Raw genomic sequence first — 20298 nt, 5'->3', positions numbered from 1 at the left:
GTCTGGGGGAGTTCAAGGGGAGGGGTGCTGGGGGGTGGTCTGGAGTCAACAGTGTCTTCGGTGACCCCTCTTGACCTTAGTGAGGGGTGTGGCAGGTCAAGATCAAGGATAAAACACGTATAGGATTATGTACGGTAGTTATCTGTGTCTGTCTGTCTGTCTGTCTGTCTGTTGGTTGGCTGTTACAGAAAGAAAGACATCCCCACGGACAGACTACCACCACGGACGGATGATGACACAGACAGACAGACAGACAGACAGACACACACAAATACAGACAGACACACAGACAGACACACACACACACACACACACACAAATAGACAGACAGACACACAGACAGACAGAACCTAAAACACCAAGCAGGGATAAAAAACACACACAGTAAAACACCAAAACACACACCATAAATATCCATGGCCGGAATAAAACATCCAGAAATAAATATAGTTTTTGACATGTAATTAAGGCACCTAATTTGCATACTGCCGCCCCACCCCCCAGCGTTACCATGACAACCAGACACTTAATATCACGTGAGCCAGTGTACCCCCCTACCTGGGTACTGAATGGTGGCCATGGTGTAGGTGATGGTGGTTGTTGCGCAGGTAGGTGATGGTGGTTGTTGTACAGGTAGGTGATGGTGGTTATTGTACAGGTAGGTGATGGTGGTTGTTGTACAGGTAGGTGGATGGTGGTTACAGGCTATAGTAGGGTGATGGTGGTTGCTGTGGCTGCGTAGGTGATGGTGGTTGTTGCAGTAGTGATGGTGGTTGCTGTACAGGTAGGTGATGTATGTTGCACAGGTAGGGTGATGTGGGTGGTTGTTGTACAGGTAGGTGATGGTGGTTGTTGCAATAGTAGGTGATGGTGGGGTTGTTGTACAGGTAGGTGAGTGGTGGCTGGTTGTACAGGTAGGTGATGGTGGTTGTTGTACAGGTAGGTGATGGTGGTTGTTGTATTATGGGGTAGGTGGATGGTGGTTGTTGTACAGGTAGGTGATGGTGGTTGTTGTACAGGTAGGTGATGGTGGTTGTTGTACAGGTAGGTGATGGTGGTTGTTGTACAGGTAGGTGATGGTGGTTGTTGTACAGGTAGGTGATGGTGGTTGTTGTACAGGTAGGTGATGGTGGTTGTTGTACAGGTAGATGGTGGTTGTTGTACAGTAATCCCCCCCGCACACCGTGATCTTCCCACACAGCAGCAGACAACAGTAACAACAGCAGCAGATAACAGTAACAGTAACAGCAGACAACAGTAACAACAGCAGCAAACAAAAGTAGCAGCAACAGCAGCAGACAACAGTAACAGCAGCAGCAACAAGCAACAGTAACAGCAGCAGACAACAGTAACAGCAGCAGACAACAGTAACAACAGCAGACAACAGTAACAGCAGACGGCAGTAACAGCAGCAGCAGACGACAGTAACAACAGCAGACAACAGTAACAGCAGACAGCAGTAACAGCAGCAGCAGACAGCAGTAACAGCAGCAGCAGACAACAGTAACAGAAGCAGCAGACAACAGCACAAAGACAACCTCAATTACCACACAGACTGGAGTCAACAGTGACCCATCCTGTGTTAGAGAGAGAGAGAGAGAGAGAGAGAGAGAGAGAATTCTGGGTGTGTGTGAACCACACTCAACATCAACGTTGTTCCTCTCTCTCTCTTGCTCTTTCTCTCAACCCTAAAGAGTCTCTCTCTCTCTCCCTTCTCTCATCCTCAACTCTTCCCACAGTGAGAGTCGGACACTGCTACTTTAACTCTCACTCTAAGACAGTCCTCCTCTCACTCTCCCTTTGCCTTTCTCTGTCCAACTTACCCAATCTCTCTCTCTCTTCCACACGAATAAGGATTAACTCTTTTCTTCTCCTCCCTCCTCTCTCTCCCACACTCTTCCACCTCCCCTTCCTCCTCCTCCCACTCTCTTCCACCTCCCCTTCCTCCTCCTCCTCCTCCACAACACAATATAATCCTCCATCTTTTCTTTCCAATCGCAATAATAATCACAACCGAATCCCTAATCCTCATTCTAACCTAACCTAACCTACCCCAATCGCTCCTGGCCAATCACATCCACCCGTCAATAATCCAATCATAATCAAGGTCAAAATCTAATCACCGGGGGATTGGACTGCTAATCTAAATGGAGTCGCGTTACGTCATCTCATTTGGGTATCTAATCAGCCCCCTAATCCATCCTGACCCAATACTAATCCGATTACAAGCTGGAGAAGAACCTAACCTAACCACTACACCTGGGGCCCAATAGACCTGGGGCCCAACTAACCGATCAAAATAAAACAATGAAAAATAATAAAAAAAATGTAATTTTTTTTTTGTATTTTAAGTTTAGTGGAGGGTGAAGAGGTTGGGTGTCCGGGCTACAAGGGTTTATCTTCAGGGGAAGGGGAGGAGGGGTGAGGGGGGGTTGGGGAGGGAGGGGTGGGGGAGGGGGAGGAGGAGGGGAGGAGGGGGAGGTTTTGATTTGTAGGAATGTTACCTGAGGGAGAGAGAGAAGGATGGAGAGGAGGGAAGGATGAAGGAGGGGATGATAGACAGGAGAGGACAGGAAGGAGACAGACAGGTAGACAGACAGACAGAGACAGACGGAGACAGACAGACAGAGGAGAGACAGACAGAGACGAGACAGACAGACAGACAGACAGACGGAGACAGACAGACAGACAGACAGACAGACGGAGACAGACAGACAGACAGACAGACAGACAGACAGACAGACAGACAGATCTATAATTTCAAATCGCTTCATATAACAAAACTCTCATCCATACACAAACACCATTTAAAACAGACAAAATTCCATCACTTCCACACACACACACACACACACACACACACACACACACACACACACACACACACACACGCAAATCACCAAATCCTCGTAATAACTGGGTCGTGTGTGTGTGTTAGTATTCGGTCTTATCGTTACAGAAAATAACCTAACTTAATTTGACCTGACCTGACCTGACCCGACCTAACCTAACCCAATGAGGTCACTTAACATTCCCAGACGAGGTCACTTAACATTCACAGACCATGCATAACATTCCTGCATGAGTCAACATTCTTTCGTGACGTTACAAAGTTCGCCATATGACCAAGAAAATGTCACAAACGTTCGTCAGGTGTCACAAACGTTCATCAGGTGTCACAAACGTTCATCAGGTGTCACAAACGTTCATCAGGTGTCACAAACGTTCGTCAGGTGTCACAAACGTTCGTCAGGTGTCACAAACGTTCGTCAGGTGTCACAAACGTTCATTAGGTGTCACAAACGTTCGTCAGGTGTCACAAACGTTCATCAGGTGTCACAAACATTCACCAGGTGTCATAAATGTTCATCAGGTATCACAAGCGTTTCTAAAATAAACGTTGACGGGCTAAAATCTCCCCAGGTCACAAACGTTGGCAAGTCACAAGCGTCTCTTCACAAACGTTGGCAGGTGATTGACAACAAACCTCGTCATTTATCCCGACTTGGAAACCCATCAAGAGGGCGAGCGTTGCCAACTGGTGGGTCAACGATTATTGTCTCCCTGGTATATGCCTGCTGAGGGGGAGAGGGGGAGAGGGGGAGGAGGTGAGGGGGGAGAGGGGAAGGAAGGGGAGAGGGAAGGGGGAGAGGGAAGGAAGGGGAGGGGAAGGGGAGAGGAAGGAAGGGGGGGAGAGGAAGGAGGAGGGAGGGAGAGGGAGGAGGGAGGGGGGGAGAGGGAAGGAAGGGGAGAGGGAGGAAGGGAAGGGAAGGAGGAGAGGGAAGGAAGGAGGTGAGGAGGGGAGGAGGTGAGGGGGAGGAAGGAAGGGGGAGAGGGGAAGGAGGGGGAGAGGGAAGGAAGGGGAGAGGGAAGGAAGGGGGGAGAGGGAAGGAGGAGGTGAGGAGAGGGAGGAGGAGGGGGAGAGGGAAGGGAGGGAAGGAGGAGAGGGAAGGAAGGGGGAGAGGGAAGGAGGAGGGGAGAGGGAGAGGTGAGGGGAGAGGGGAAGGAAGGGGAGAGGGAAGGAAGGAGGAGAGGGAAGGAAGGAGGAAGGAAGGATAGGGAAGGGAGGAAGTGAGAGGAAGGGAGGGGGATGAGGAAGAAATGAGTGAGAAGGGAGAATGAGAGGATGGGGAGGGGAGGGAAGAGGAAAAAAGATGAGGAGAGGAAATGGAGGATAGGTAGGAGGAGGGAGGAAGAATGGAGGGTATGGAGGGAAGAAAGGAGGGAGGTAGTAGGAGAGGGTTATTCACGCATCATTTACCCACAACAAAAGATTATACCACCACCTGCACTGTGTAGGGGGAGGGGGAGGGGAGGGAGGAGGAGGGGGGGAAGAGGAGGAGGGGGAGGGGAGAAGAGGAGGAGGGGAGGGAGAAGAGGAGGAGGTAAGAAAACAAGGAGGAGGAAAGGAAGAGCCCAAGATGGATATGGAGAGAGAGAGAGAGAGAGAGAGAGAGAGAGAGAGAGAGAGAGAGAGAGAGAGAGAAGTTGGATTCTAAAAGTTCGTAAATCATTTTTCCTTTTAACTGAGATGTGAGAACCATTCTGACTCTCTTTCTTCTCTCTCTCCCCACACGATTATTGGCACCATCCCATCCCACACACACACACACACACACACACACACACACACACACACACACACAGGTAATGGCCCAGTGACCCTAAACTGCCACTGTAACTTGATATGACCTCTCTCTCTCTCCTCCCTCACTCTCATCTGCCTCATTCCCTTAAGGCAGACACAGGGTTGGGTGGCAGACAGTTAGGTGGCAGACAGGTTGGGTGGTAGACAGGTTGGGTGGCAGACATGTTGGGTGGCAGACAGTGAATTCCTGGACGACCCAACAAAACCGTTCATCATAGATTCACTGGAACTTGACTCATCACCACTACTACCACCACCACCACCTACTACCACCACCACCACTACACCACCACCACTACCACCACCACCACCACCACCACCACTACTACCATCATCACCACTACTACCACCACCGCCATCACCACTACTACTACTACTACTACCACCACCACCACCACCACCACTCAATAACCTGGCACTGACTGGTGGAGGAGGAAGGACTTCAGATCCCAGTCCTTCACCCCTCCACCTCTCCCCCCACAGCTTCCTCCCCCTCCCCAACCCCCACCACACCCCTCCTTCTTTCCCTCCCCACATCCTCCCCTACCCTTTCATTCCCTCCCCACAACCCCCTCCCCTACCTCCATCCTTTCCTTCCCCCACCACATCCTCCTTCCTACCCCCACCCCCCCACCACAAGTGACCGACAACAACCTACCAGGATCGCTAACATGACCTATTCTGACCTTCCCCCCACCCACCACATTTACTGACCCGGTGACACCCTAAACAAGTCACCCAAAATGACCTTATCTATGACCCCTAACATGCTACCATGTCCCAAAATGACCCTTAACAAGCCAGCACGACCTAGAATGACCTCAAAAATGATCCTGACAAGCCACCATGACCTAGAATGACCCCTAATATGCCACCAGTGACCCAGAATGACCCTTAACACACCACTATATCTTCAAGAATGACCCCCTAATATCAGTGACCTAGTTTGACCTCAAGAATGACCCCTAAGAAGCCAGAATAACCCCTAACACGCCTGCATGACCTAGAATGACCCCTAACAAGCCAGAATGACCTGAGCCGTACGTGTAGGTGGCAGGTAGAGCAGCGTGACGGACGAGGCTGAACACAATGGCATACCTTAAAGGGAGGAGCCTCACCGAACGCCACTAACCCGCCGACAGACACACCTTAAGACCTGACAGACATACAGGCACTCACTCACTCACTCTTCTCACTCACTCTTCTCACTCACTCACTCACTCACTCTTCTCACTCACTCACTCACTCACCTTTCTCACTCACTCACTCACTCACCTTTCTTACTCACTCACTCATTCACACATCTCTCCTCACCTGGTTATGATTAATCAGGTGAGGAGAGATATGGGGAGGGTGGAGGGAGGTGGAGGAAGGTGGAAGAGGGTGGAGGAAGGTGGAAGAGGGTGGAAGATGTGGTAGTAATGTGGTGGTGACAAGAATAAGGAGAGTGAGACTGTAGTGGTGTGGTGGTCGAGGTAAGGTGGTAATGGTGGTGGTGGTAGAAGAGTTAGTAGTAGTAGTAGTAGTAGTAGTAGTAGTGATGATAATGGAGGTGGTATAGAAGTTATTGGTAGTGATGATGGCCACATGACGCCTACCAATGGCCCAAATGGGACATATAAATGGCCCACCAACACTACTAATGGCCCGGGGGTCATCTGCCTTCACTTCATCACTACTTAACAACACAGCGAAACAAAACTACATTATTAAGTGAAGGTGATAAGATATATACAGAACTCTCATACCATACAGTTACTACTTGAAACAATTAAGAAAAATACACCCAGGAACGTCTCAGATTTAGTAAGGCCTCTGATGACGTCATTAGAGGGCAAGAAAATAGATCCAAAGTTATATATTTCTTCACAAAAAAAATATTAATAACCCAGGGTGAATATAATACTAACTCTACGCTATTATTTCCAGCTTATATTAAATTAATCCTCTCATAAATATCTGTCGTATAATGATGTTGAAATAAATATACCGGTAGCAATATTAGATCAAGTTTACACAGTCTGTTTACCCGTGTTACCTCTGATGACGTCACATTAAGGGCCTAGTTAAGGGGGGATATTTTCACAAGTTACCTCTGATGACGTCACATTAAGGGCCTCGTTAAGGGGGGTATTTTCACACGTTACCTCTTATGACGTCACATTAAGGGCCTCGTTAAGGGGGGTATTTTCACACGTTACCTCTGATGACGTCACATTAAGGGCCTCGTTAAGGGGGAAAGGGGTATTTTCACTAGTTACCTCTGATGACGTCACATTAAGGGCCTCGTAAAGGGGGGAGGGGATTTTTTCACTATCCAACAAATATAAAACATATGCCCTTAGACCTTAAGCTGGGCACAACAAAATACTGGAAGGTCAATTTTCACACGTAACTGAGAGCGGCTTTATCCAGCTTACTTGGCAACCTTTTATAAGACTGCGGTGGTCAGGTGGTTAGTGCACTGGGTTGGTGGTCTAGTGGTGCCTTGGGTCGAGTCGTTATTGAGGGGAGGGAAGAGACGATTTGGTATACTGTTCACAGCACCGTCATCACAGCACCGTCATCACATAGCACCATTACATCATCATCATAGCACCAGCATCACAGCATCACAGCATCATCATCACAGCACCGTCACAGCCTGGGTCCGTTGCAGACATATGTGACAGGGAAGCGAGATAAACCAGGAATTTATGAAGTTCTCTCTCTCTCTCTGACTCTCTTTCTCTTTCTCTCTCTCTCTGACTCACTCTCTCTCTGACTCTCTCTCTCTCTCTGACTCTCTCTCTCTGACGCTCTTTCTCTCTCTCTCTGACTCTCTCTCTCTCTCTCACCTTTAAAATGTGACTTTGTGGACGTTCAATAGATGGCGTAGCATACCAGACCTTCTTAAAGTAGAGCTACAAATACCTTCATGCTCCACATAAACAGCGAAAACTCCACATAAACAGCGAAAACTCCTCATAAACAGCGAAAAACACCCGAACAAAAACCAAGTAAACTGCAAAACCCATCGAAACTGCGAAAACCTTCTAAAACAGCTAAATCACCAGGACAAACCTCCACTAAACCCAATATTCAGGTTGTATGTATGAGAGTTATTATGATATATTGTTTAGATCATGCTTATGTTGTGTTTGTTTTTCGTGTTTCAGCTCTTCCTGTTTGTTAAGCTTGTTTTCGCTTTTCAGGAGGACCTTGCTAGAGAGACCACACCACCTACTGTACACTACTACCCACACATACAGGTAAAAGATATATACCTATATTAAGTACTTTTTTTTCATTCGTTTTATTCTTTTAAAATTTACGTTATGAGAATATATCATATTTAATACTTACACGTCTGTCTGTATGTATGTATGTATATGTGAGTGATTTCTGCAACATAGAAATTGGAAAATAGATGACATTTGTTCCCCATTAGTGCTACATGACAAAAGCAACTGATTATCTCAACCATTTTCACAATTTCACGACGTGACAAAATAGGTAAGTTACCCCTTAACATAGAAGGAAAGTGGGACTATGGGAGTTGGTTTTCTGTGGAGAGGAGACGTCAAGGGCAGACTGAGGTAAACATTACCCAGATTTGATCAAGGACTTTTTACGACTGTTCAGTGTCTCGTAAAAACCTGCTACGGCTGAATCACCTCACGTAAAACCCTACTGGAAATAACGGTGATTAATTTTTTGTGATTGCAGTTTTGTGAGCGACCAGACATGAAGAGAGTACGGTGATTCAAACGGGTGGCATTATTACATAGAAGAAACACAAACGTCTGTTATTATAGTGAAATATAAATGTAAATACGACAATAAATAATGATGAACAAAAATAAACAAATGAAAAAAAAAGATAATGATTACTACAACAAATAAATTATAACTACAACAACTACAACCTGTGAACAATAACACCCGAAGAACAATCATAACATATAAGAGAATCTAAGTAAATATTAATTGACATCTCATACCTCTAAGACCTTTTAGAAGCTTCCAGGGAATTTTGTCCAAAGTCTCCAGGGTAATTTGTTCAAGTGCCCATTTTCTAACATAAATAATAAACAAAATAATAATAACAGAATCATCTCCGTTTTCTATGACCTACAACAACGAGGGCTAACTACTCAAATTCCTTTCTCTTACCTAATTAAACAAACACTACAGTATTTGACATAACATATTACACTCGTTAGCCTAACCTTAACCACCTTGACGTCACAGATTACCCTCGTTAGACTGCCCTTAATCACCCATATATGAATACAAGGGCGACTAACACACAAACTAGGATGGTTTTTGCTCATTAGTAACAACATTTAACCTCTTTTAATGTGTATTTTCTTAATATTTGAATAATTAATTACAAAATAAACTCATCTTAATTTTTTATAAGAGTGCGGTGGCTGAGTGGTGACTGTACTCGTTTCCTGTTCTATAAGTCGTTGGTTCGATCCCAGGATACAACACTCTTAACTCTCACAACAACTCCCTATCTCTCTCAGGTCACACCTCCCTTACCCAGGTCACTCCCTCCTTACCCAGGTCACTCCCCCCTTACCCAGGTCACTCCCCATTTCCCCAGGTCACGTGCACCAATTATACCACAGCGGGCCGGTGATTGGTCGTCTCATCAACCAATCACAGCAACAGAGTAACGTTATTGGAGGAAATATTACCTGAGAACACAACACCTTGACCACAATTTACCTGTTATCTTCTTAATTAACATCAATAACACACCATCAATAACACACTCTACCAATAACATAATACATCAATAACACCATCAATAACACTCTCCATCAATAACAATAACAGATCAATAACACCCACCACAGTACTTACCTCCATCAATACCGTCATGCTAGTTAGTAATTTGCGTAAATCTACATCAGATCAAACAGGTTAATTAATTACTTACCTCTAATTACCTGGTTATGATTGCATTGAATAATTTAGGATTAATTAGGAACTTCCCTCATTAATTGGATCAGGTCAAGATTAACTCAAAAGTTTATTTCACCTGATGATTAAACACTCTGTCGCTACCTGGAGGGTTAGGTTAGGTTAGATTAGGTTAGGTTAGGTTAGGTTAGGTCAGGTCAGGTCAGGTCAGGTCAGGTCAGTATTAGGGTGGTTAATCTTAAGGTAAAATACATTGTTGTCTGACGTACGATAAATATAATGAAAACTTAATTATTTTCCTCTTATTATTGAACACAAAACAGCTGTAAATAAACACATACATATACAGTTGAGGAAGTGACCACGGTTGAGTACAGTACCGCACACATTACCTTGTACACCTCAAACTTAGTACACAGTGAATTACCTGTAGTACATGGCATACAAACAGTACATCCCAGGTAAACAAACTTAGGTAATATATAAAACATGTGCTTAACAGATGACACCAAACACAGGACAGGTGTTAGTAAATAAACAGGCCAGCCAACCAAACTCCCAGGAGGCGGTGGGTGAGCTAACAGTGTGTGTGCCATTATCAGTTCTACTACATACACAGTACAGGACGGAGGAGTTAGTGAGGAAATTAATTAATAAAAGATGAGTCAAATTCACATTCCAGCAGGGCAGTGGTACCAACCCAACAGACAGTGGTACCAACCCAACAGACAGTGGTACCATCTCAATATCATAGGCTGGGCAGTGGTACCAACCCAATATCCTAGGCAGGGCAGTAGTACCAACCCAAGACACGGAGGTACCAACCCAAGAGAGTGGTACCATCCCAATATCCTAGGCAGGGCAGTAGTACCAACCCAAGACACGGAGGTACCAACCCAAGAGAGTGGTACCATCCCAATATCTTAGGCTGGGCAGTGGTACCAACCCAAGACACAGAGGCACCAACCCAAGAGACAGTGGTACCAACTCCAAATCCTAGGCTGGGCAGTGGTACCAACCCAAGAGACAGTGGTGCCAAGCCAAGAGACAGCAGTGGTACCAACCCAAGTGACAGTGATGCCAACATATTCACCTTTACGTCGGGATGACTTGCTTTTGGGTCTGTCAGGTATGAGACCCGCAGTGTCTGAAAATAGAACCAGGTGTGTGAGCCAGGTGTGTGAGAGAGAGAGAGAGAGAGAGAGAGAGAGATCGTCGATGGGAGCAGCAGGCAAGACAAGAGAATAAATAAACACAACACTAAAACAAAACCTTAAACTAGGAACTAAAAAAAAACACAAAAACAAACAAATAAAAACAAAAGTATTTTATCTGTTTCTTCTAAGTGTGAGCATTACTTAATTATTTACTTAAGAGTTACTTATACCACATAACTCCACACTACAGTATTAAAAAAATGGTTTTATGCAAATATTTAAGACAAAATTACGTGCAAAATTACATAGCATAAATAATTTAATATAAAATGCATAACTAAACTAATATAAATAAATCATCAAGACATGGTCGACTTTTAGGTGACGTCAGAGGTGTATAGTGTGACGTCACGGGTTTAATAGGAGTTTTATGACGTCATTCTTACCAGTATGACGTCACTAACCATGATGAGGGGGTTTATTCAGTATTTACAACTCATGTTATCATCTGTCTCACCATACATTACACCAGCACCATCAATACACTATACAATGCCAGATGGTGATAAGTATAACACATTGAGGAAAAGGACAAGACTTTTTTTCCTCATTTTCTTACTATTATTTTCAATGACCAATACACAACCGATGCTATTATTTAAGTGAACGGCTATTACTAACTTCAAACTTTTAAGTGATTGCACAAAGTTATTTTCAGCGAGTTATTTTTTTTTTCTGGATAATATAATTTTATAAATGTTTCATGTGACGTCATTGCTTGTAGTGTTACGTCAGGGGTTTAGGATTATTACGTCACAGATTTCGTGTCGTCACAGTTATTAAAGTGACGTCACTGGCAAAATTACAGTGACATACAAAACAGATTATTAATAAAACGATTAATTACCTTCACACACACACACTCACACACACACACACACACACACACACACCAGCCCTAACCACATATCCTGGCCCCCTGCGACAAAACCCCACGAGTATTAAGAATGGTTGAGTCTCCCCTCCCAGCACCATCGCTTTCTATGACGCTCTCTATGGCGGTACAGAGAATGGGTATCCGGGGACCGAGGGGGGGGATTATTTTATGTTTGTTGGCTGGTAGAGTGGTGGTGGTGGAAGAGGTGGTAGTGGTGGTAGAAGTGGTGGTGGTTGTTAAGTACTGATGGTTGTCATTGTGAAATATATGGTAGTCTCTCTCTCTCTCTCACCGTAAATCCCACACTACAAATAATCCTACGAAACCCGACGAGAAATCCTCGTAAATCCAACTACTCTTATTAGGTTAGGTTAGGTTAAGGTCAGGTTAAGTCAAGGTCAAGTTAGGTTAGGTTAAGGTTAGGTTAAGTTAAGGTTAGATAAAGTTAAGGTTAGATTAAGTTAAGGTTAGGTTAAGTCACGGTCAAGTTAAGTCACGGTCAAGTTAAGGTCAAGTTAGGTTAGGTTAAGGTCAGGTTAAGTCAAGGTCAAGTTAAGTCAGGTTAAGTCAAGGTCAAGTTTGGTTAGGTTAAGGCTAGGTTAAGTTAAGGTTAGATTAAGTTAAGGTTAGATTAAGTTAAGGTTAGGTTAAGGTCAAGTTAGGTTAAGGTCAAGTTAGGTTAGGTTAGGTGAGACGTAGGTCAGTGAAGACAACAGAGCCAACATAACTCTACGGTCAAGTTATTTCACATTTCACTACCTGGAGGAGGAGGGATATGGTCACACACACACACACACACACACACACACACACACGACTTTATGCTGTATTGGGAAGTGAACCAAATGACAGCAGCATCAAGTAACAGCAGGGCAGCATCAAGTAACAGCAGGGCAGCAACAGGTAACAGCAGGGGCAGTAACAGCAGGAACAGTAGCAGGTGTTGAGCGCCACTACCTCCGCTACACAGGTGATCAGGAACCGTAACTTACCTGTAATTAGAGGAAACACGCAGGTATTAGTCACAGGTGTTCCATGACGTCAGAGTCTGTTTAGTTTTAACCTATTTTGTTGTTCTACATTATTTACTGTTTTGTGTTAGTGTTTCATTATCTAAATTTTTAACCTAACCTAACTTAACCTAACCTAATCCTATATGTTATTCGGATGTACAATTTTCTAGTCCATTCTGCAATTATAACGCGAAGGATGAAGCATATGGGGGTACCTGGCAATGAGCTTGTTGACAATATTACTAAGTTGAATTATATATCACGTAAGTTTTTTTTTTATAAGTTCCATAGTAATAACACAAGTTGTTTAAGTTTATGTAAAGTTATGGATAAATTAAGCTTCGTGTTTGAGTGTTTAATATGGAAAGTGAATAAATAAATCAAGTTTATTTTTCAACATTTGGCACCACTGGATAGGACTCCATCTAGCGGCATGATGGTGCACTACATAGGTAAACAAGATTATGCTAACTAATGATATTTTTTACGTAGTTTATTTTGTATCGTCATTATTGTGTAGTAGTAGTAGTAGTAGTAGTAGTAGTAGTAGTAGTAGTGTAGTAGTAGTGTAGTAGTAGTAGTAGTAGTAGTAGTAGTAGTAGTAGTAGTAGTAGTAGTAGTAGTAGTAGACGATAACAAGAGGAGGAAAAGAGGAAAATAGAGCCAAGAATGTTCCCAGGAAGAAGGAAAGAAATCAGGAAGATGTAAGGAGGAACTTGAACACTTTAAAAAGACACACACACACACACACACACCCTCCTCCACCTACCACTCCTTCCACCCACTCCACCTCCCTCCACTCCACCTCCCTCCACTCCACCTCCACAAGACACACAGAGCCAAAGTCAACATTTACGCGGCATCTCGTCTTCCCTCCAACTGACCTACTGCCCAGTCACAGTCACCCCCCAGTCACTCACCCAGTCTACTACAGAAATACTCCCCAAAGTCACCCACCTGTCACCTTTCACAGTCTAACATAATGGTTGTCAATACCCACCAAATAAATTGAGTAAAATTTTGGGGCTTTTTTCAGGCCTGGCGGGGGGGGAAGGGAGGAGGGGGAGGAGGGGGAAGAGGGAGGAGGAGGGGGAAGAGGAGGAGGAGGGGGGGGAAGAGGAGGAGAGGGGGGAGGAGGAGGAGGAGGAGGGAGGGGAAGAGGAGAGGGGAAGAGGAGGGGAGGAGGGGAAGGGGGGAGGAGGGGGGAGGAAGGGGGAGGAGGAGGGGGAGCAAGGAGGAGGAGGAGGGGAAGAGGAAGAAGAAATATTGAACTACGGACAAACCTGGGAAGCATTACCTACCATTTTTTCGAGGTGAAAGAGTGTGTGTGTGAAACCTGTCTGCCCCACCCACCCACCCACCCACCCACTCACACATCCACCCACCCACCCACCCACCCACCCAACTACACAATCACCCACTTTGCCACTTATACCACCGACCAGAAGGCCAACAAAGTTATCCCACCCAGCCGCACATTCTACAACCCGCCCACCGCCCACCCAGCCACCCACAACCAGGATTTTCTGAGTTACAATGTTTTTTTTTCCCTGCCATAGTCGAGTCTCAGTGTAACACCGCCACCATATTGGATACCATCATGAGACATATATGGTTGAGAAAATGGCGGCCATATTGGGTTGTGACTCTACAATGACTAATAGTGCCTCGTTACACGCCCCGACCCCTGGCACTGAGGGGCCACTTAGTTTACAACGGTGGCACTCAAGATCTATGGTGGCACTCAAAACCCCAAGCTCACACTCAAACTAACCTAACCTAACCTAACCTAACCTAACCCAAGTCGCACTCCATTGAGGAAGAGGAGGGGGAAGAGGAAGAAGAAGAGGAGGCGAAGGAGGAGGTGAAGGAGGAGGTGAAGGAGGAGGTAGGAAGATATTTGGGTCAGGGAGAGACAGATCAACACACACTCAAACATCATCACGGGGGGAAGAGGCTTACTTTACCCTCCTCTCTTCTTCTCCTTCATCTCTTCCTCTTTCCTTCTTCTCTCCTCCTTCCTATCTTCTCTCCTTTTCCTCCTCACCTCTCACTCTGTCCAATCCCTCACCTCTGTCCAATCCCTCACCTCTCACTGTGTCCAATCCCTCACCTCTGTCCAATCCCTCACCTCTGTACAATCCCTCACCTCTGTCCAATCCCTCACCTCTGTACAATCCCTCACCTCTGTCCAATCCCTCACCTCTCACTGTGTACAATCCCTCACCTCTGTCCAACTCTCACCTCTCACTCTGTACAATCCCTCACCTCTGTCCAATCCTCACCTCTGTCCAATCCTCACCTCTGTCCAACCTCACCTCTGTCCAACCTCACCTCTGTCCAATCCTCACCTCTGTACAATCCTCACCTCCCTGCACAATCCCTACCTCCACCCACCTGAGGCATCTTGTTCCTCTATCCTTGAGGGAAACTGAAGAGGAATTAGACCCTCCTACAGGTGCTAGAGGGGGAGGGAGGGGAGGAGGGGGCGGAGGGGCGTGTATGTAGTGTGTACGTTTTATGTCCTCACTTCACCCTATATAAGACGCACATAACACACACTATTTACCACTGGCAACTGTATGAGAGAGAGAGAGAGAGAGAGAGAGAGAGAGAGAGAGAGCACGACTGTTGCATCTCTTTGATCGTACAATATTTTTTTTATCTTTCCTCACCCCTGCCCCTCTCTTCCTCCCTCCTCCTTCAGTCTTAATTCTCCTTCCTTCTCCTCCTCCCATTCCTCGTCCTTCCCATTTATCATTTAGTTTTTATTTCCTCCTATCTTCCTCCCCCCGGGTGTAGTTAGACGTGTTTCCAACGTGTATTGATCACTGCCCCTGTGTCCCTCTCTCTCCTCCTCACCTCTCCTCCTCTCACCCTCTCCCACACCCTTGACCCTTTACCTATTCCTCTTGTCCTCTTTTCTCCCCCTTCTCTCTCATCTACCTGTTTCATCTGTTCCTCTCCCCCAATCCGTCCTCTCTCCCCACCCGTCCTCTCCCCACCGGCCTTCTCCCCACTCTCCCCACCCGTCCTCTCCCCACTAGACAGGGAGTGTAAGGTAAACGTAATATCACCTCTTAATTAAACGTAACTGACCTGGTGACGGACCTGGTAACTGACCTGGTACTGGACCTGGTAACTGACCTGGTGACTGGACCTGGTAACTGACTGGTGATGGACCTGGTAACTGGACCGTAACTGACCTGGTGACTGGACCTGGTAACTGACCTAGATGGACCTGGTGAGGGCAACAGGTCCATCAGGTCAGCCTCAAGGACCAGAAGTCTCTTAAGGCTCACCACAACACGACTCTGATTGAGAACTCCTCTAACGGCACGACCGGAATTAATGCCCCAGATTATCCCAGTGGGTTTACCTGAGCCCCCCCTCTTCGTTCTTTCCTCCTCCCCCTCCTCCCTCACCTCCCCCACTTCCCCACCCCACCCCACGGCCTAAGTCTTCACCCCACTGATTGAAAGTCTGTCTATCTTACCTACTGTCCACCCCTCTGTCAAGCCTTCTCCCTTCACTGGGTAAATTGACAGCTCCTAAACTTACCGATTCCGAACACTCGTCAATTCCGAACACTCGTCAATTCCGAACACTTAATTCCGAACACTTCAATTCGAACACTTAATTTTGACCACGCACCAATTCGAACACCAGACGCCATTCCGAACACTATCCTAAACCAGGTAATAACCCCAATGGAATATATCTGGTAATTACAGGTAAACTGAGGTCATTGAGGAGGTGAATTTACCTGTAGGCCACTAACGAGACAGGGGATAAGACGTTACCTGGACGAGGGGAGGGTGACCTGGGCAAACTTTGAGGTTTGTGATGATATAGGTTTATTCTCATTATCTCTCTTTCGTTATCCCCCTCTCTCTTTCTCGTTATCTCAATCTCTCTTTCGTTATCTCTCTCTCTCTCTCATCTCCCTCCGACTACTATAACTGTCTCTCTTGTTCTTTATCTCTCCCTCCTCACCATTAAGCAAATTACTCTCTCTCTCTCTCTCATTAAGCTCATTAGGGGTTGAGGTGCTCACACAGTCGGCCATTATGATAATCATTGGATTAATTCACAACAATTTGCACCTTTATAACACCGTCTTATCACTGATCATTATTATGGTGTTGTTGGTGGTATGATTATTATTATTATCAATAAAAATAATAATAATAATAATAATAATAATAATAATAATAATAATAATAATAATAATAATGATAATAGATAATGATAATAATAATAATAATAATAATAATAATAATAATAATAAACTTGAGGACAAAGTTTCACAGTCGACGGTGAACTTGCCACAAACTGTGTTACACCCCCAAGTTTGTTCCTAGCCAACACCAAAGGCGAGCACTTAAGAGGATCAAGGGAAGGCTTGATGCAATGGCAAGGGGAGGTGTAGGGGTGGGGAGGGGGTGAGGGAGGAGGAAGGGGAAGGGGAGGGAGGGAAGGTAGAGAGAAGGTGGGGAGGGAAGGGAAGGTGGTGAGGAAGGGTGATGATGGTGAGGTGAAATATATCTTTACACACACACACTCAACCTTATGTATACATAGATTCATACATACACACACACACACACTCAACCTTATGTATACATAGATTCATACACACACACACATACATACACTCTACCTTATGTATACATAGATTCATACATACACACACACACACACACACACACACACACACACACACACACATACACTCAACCTTATGTATAACTAGACAGAAAGAAGACTGAATTAAGACACTCACCAAAGTAAGGTTAGGTTAGGTCAGGTTAAGGTAGGGTAGGTTAGGTTAGGTTAGGTTAGGTCAGGTCAAGGTAGGGTAGGTTAGGTTTGGTCAGGTTAGGTTAGGTTAGGTCAGGTCAGGTTAAGGTAGGGTAGGTTAGGTCAGGTCAGGTCAGGTCAAGGTAGGGTAGGTTAGGTCGGGTCAGGTCGGGTTAGGTTAGGTCGGGTTAGGTTAGGTCAGGTCAGGTCAGGTTAGGTCAGGTCAGGTTCTCTCATAATTTAGACGCTGAGGTACTCTAACAGGCATCCATCACACAAGTCCTGGAGGGCCACATCAATTATAGGTCACATCTGCCTCCCAACTTTCCTCACCCAACGAGTTTGAAAGCAAAAGTTAGGGAGAACACACAAGCTGACGGGCGGCTATTTTGAATCCATCGACTGCTCTCTCTCTCTCTCTCTCTCTCTCTCTCTCTCTCTCTCTCTTTTTTTAATGCAACGGTGGGCTATTTTTGGGGGGGTCTAGTAGCGGCTATTTTGAATCTGTTAGTGGCTATTTTGAATCGATTAGCGGGTACTTTGAATCGATAAGCGGATATTTTTAATCGATTAGCGGGTACTTAAATCGATTAGCGGCTATTTTGAATCGATTACCGGCTATTTTCAATCGATTAGCGGATATTTTTAATCGATTAGCGGGTACTTAAATCGATTAGCGGCTATTTTGAATCGATTAGCGGGTACTTTGAATCGATAAGCGGATATTTTGAATCGATTAGCGGGTACTTAAATCGATTAGCGGCTATTTTGAATCGATTACCGGCTATTTTTAATCGATTAGCGGATATTTTTAATCGATTAGCGGGTACTTAAATCGATTAGCGGCTATTTTGAATCGATTAGCGCGTACTTTGAATCGATTAGCGGCTATTGTGAATCGATTAGCGGGTACTTTCAATCGATTAGCAGCTACTCTGAATCCACCAGCGACTATATTCTTCCCAACATCGGCTATTTTAATTTTACCCCACTACTGGTAATTTTTTTTATGTATAAGAGGCTATTTTAAAACCGTTTACCGGCTATTTTAACCCTACCAGCGGCTATTTTGAAATCCTTTGATGGTCATCGTGGTTAACACCCCATTCATAACAAACAAGGCTTTTACGATCCCTATTCACTTTGATCTCAGGTAAAAGGACACAGGTAAGTACACAACACCTGTATTATTTAATTAACTCCATGTCGTACAGGTGAGGTACTTAACATCATTATCATTTTCTGTTGACGTCATCATCGTTTAGTGTGTCTCATTGTTGCTGTTGTCATTATTCATTATAATCATCGTTGTCATTAGATGTTGTAGTCATTATTGTAATTATTATCGGCGATTATTTTTCGTCATCATCATCAACAAATAACAATTGTCTTCACTATCACCACCACTATCACCACCATTACCACCACCACCACTACCACCACTACCACCATCACTACCACCACCACTACTACCACCATTACCACCACCACCATCCTAAAGAAAGTTTCACGTCAGCTGGTCAACTCATTCTTGGGCCCAGAGAGAGAAAGTGAGGTGTTGGCTGTTCTCTCCTTTGGGTTCTCTCTCTCTCTCTCTCTCCTCTTGGTTCTCTCTCTCTATCTCTCCTCTTGGTTCTCTCTCTATCTCTCCTCTTGGTTTTCTCTCTCTCTATCTCTCCTTTGGGTTCTCTCTCTCTCCTCTTGGTTCTGTCTCTCTATCTCTCCTCTTGGTTCTCTCTATCTCTCCTCTTGGTTCTCTCTCTCTATCTCTCCTCTGGGTTCTCTCTCTCTATCTCTCCTCTTGGTTCTCTCTCCTCGTGTGAATTTGGTGGAGTCTCTTAGTGTGGCTGAGAGACACATTCTCTTTGTCTCTTTCGGCTATTGTTGCGGCTGTTTTATTGTTGTTTTGTGGGTGTCTCTCTCTCTCTCTCTCTCTCCTCTCTCTCTCTCTTTCTTGCCCTCTCCTCCCCACCTTCTCCCTCCTCCCTCTGTCTCTTCTTTCCTCTTTACTGTCTCTCACCTATCTCTTCTCTCTACCTAAACTCCCCGTCTCTTTTCTTTGTCGCTACTTTGTCCTCTCTGTCCATCATCTGCATCCTCATCGCCTCCCCTCACAAGGTACAGGTTTCCCTCCCATGGGTTTCCTCCCCACCCCTCCCCAACAGGTTTCCTCCCCCAAGTCTCACTCCCAGCTTGGTTTCTCCCCACCTCCCCAGCAGGTTTCTCCCCTTCCCCCAGCTTGGGTTTCCTCCCACCCCTCCCCCACAAGTTTCACTCTTACCACTCCCAACAGGTTTCCTCCCCCCCTCCCCCCACAAGTCTCCTCCCCAGGTTTCGTCCCCCACCCCAACAGGTTTCCTCCCCACCACTCTAACAGGTTTCCTCACCCCTCACCTCCTCCACACATTGTGCCTGGGCAACCAACCATTCGGTCTGATACTTGCTGTATATAATGTATTCTCTTTCGTCCCGGCTGACCAGGCTCTCTCTATATATATATATATATATATATATATATATATCTCTCTCTCTCTCTATCTCGTTTACTTACTAGGGTCTGGCGGCTCTGATAGCTGTTTCGTTGTGGAGATGAAAACAAACCTGGCAAGAGAATGACTCTCGTGGTAGCCTTACTTTGTTTTAATGTCATTCCTACCTGTAACTCACTAACCTAACCCCTAACTTACACGCTGCCCAGGTGAACAGCCCAGCCCCCCCAACACTAACTCACCTGGGAAGAGATCTGTCGGCAAATTCTGTTCTGTCGGTTGCTCAGCCATTTGAAGGCAATTCTGTGTCTTCCTCCTTTCTCCCTGTCCTTCT

At 45.4% G+C, this 20298-nt stretch overlaps 1 long non-coding RNA gene across 2 annotated transcripts in view; it reads right to left on the bottom strand.

Moving 5' to 3' along the window:
• Positions 1-10655: 10655 nt before the first annotated feature.
• LOC121869076 overlaps positions 10656-20298 on the bottom strand; it is a 113097-nt gene continuing 103454 nt past the window's right edge. For both annotated transcript variants that reach the window (XR_006089504.1, XR_006089505.1), the window contains exon 3: positions 10656-10712. This is a non-coding gene — a long non-coding RNA (uncharacterized LOC121869076). The remainder of the gene's footprint in view (positions 10713-20298) is intronic.

The sequence above is a fragment of the Homarus americanus genome, unplaced genomic scaffold (assembly GCF_018991925.1).
Source record: "Homarus americanus isolate GMGI-L3 unplaced genomic scaffold, GMGI_Hamer_2.0 scaffold24694, whole genome shotgun sequence".
Taxonomy (NCBI): Eukaryota; Metazoa; Arthropoda; class Malacostraca; order Decapoda; family Nephropidae; genus Homarus; species Homarus americanus.
The sequence above is the reverse complement of the archived record's forward strand: the minus strand, read 5'-3'. Positions and strand labels throughout refer to the sequence as shown.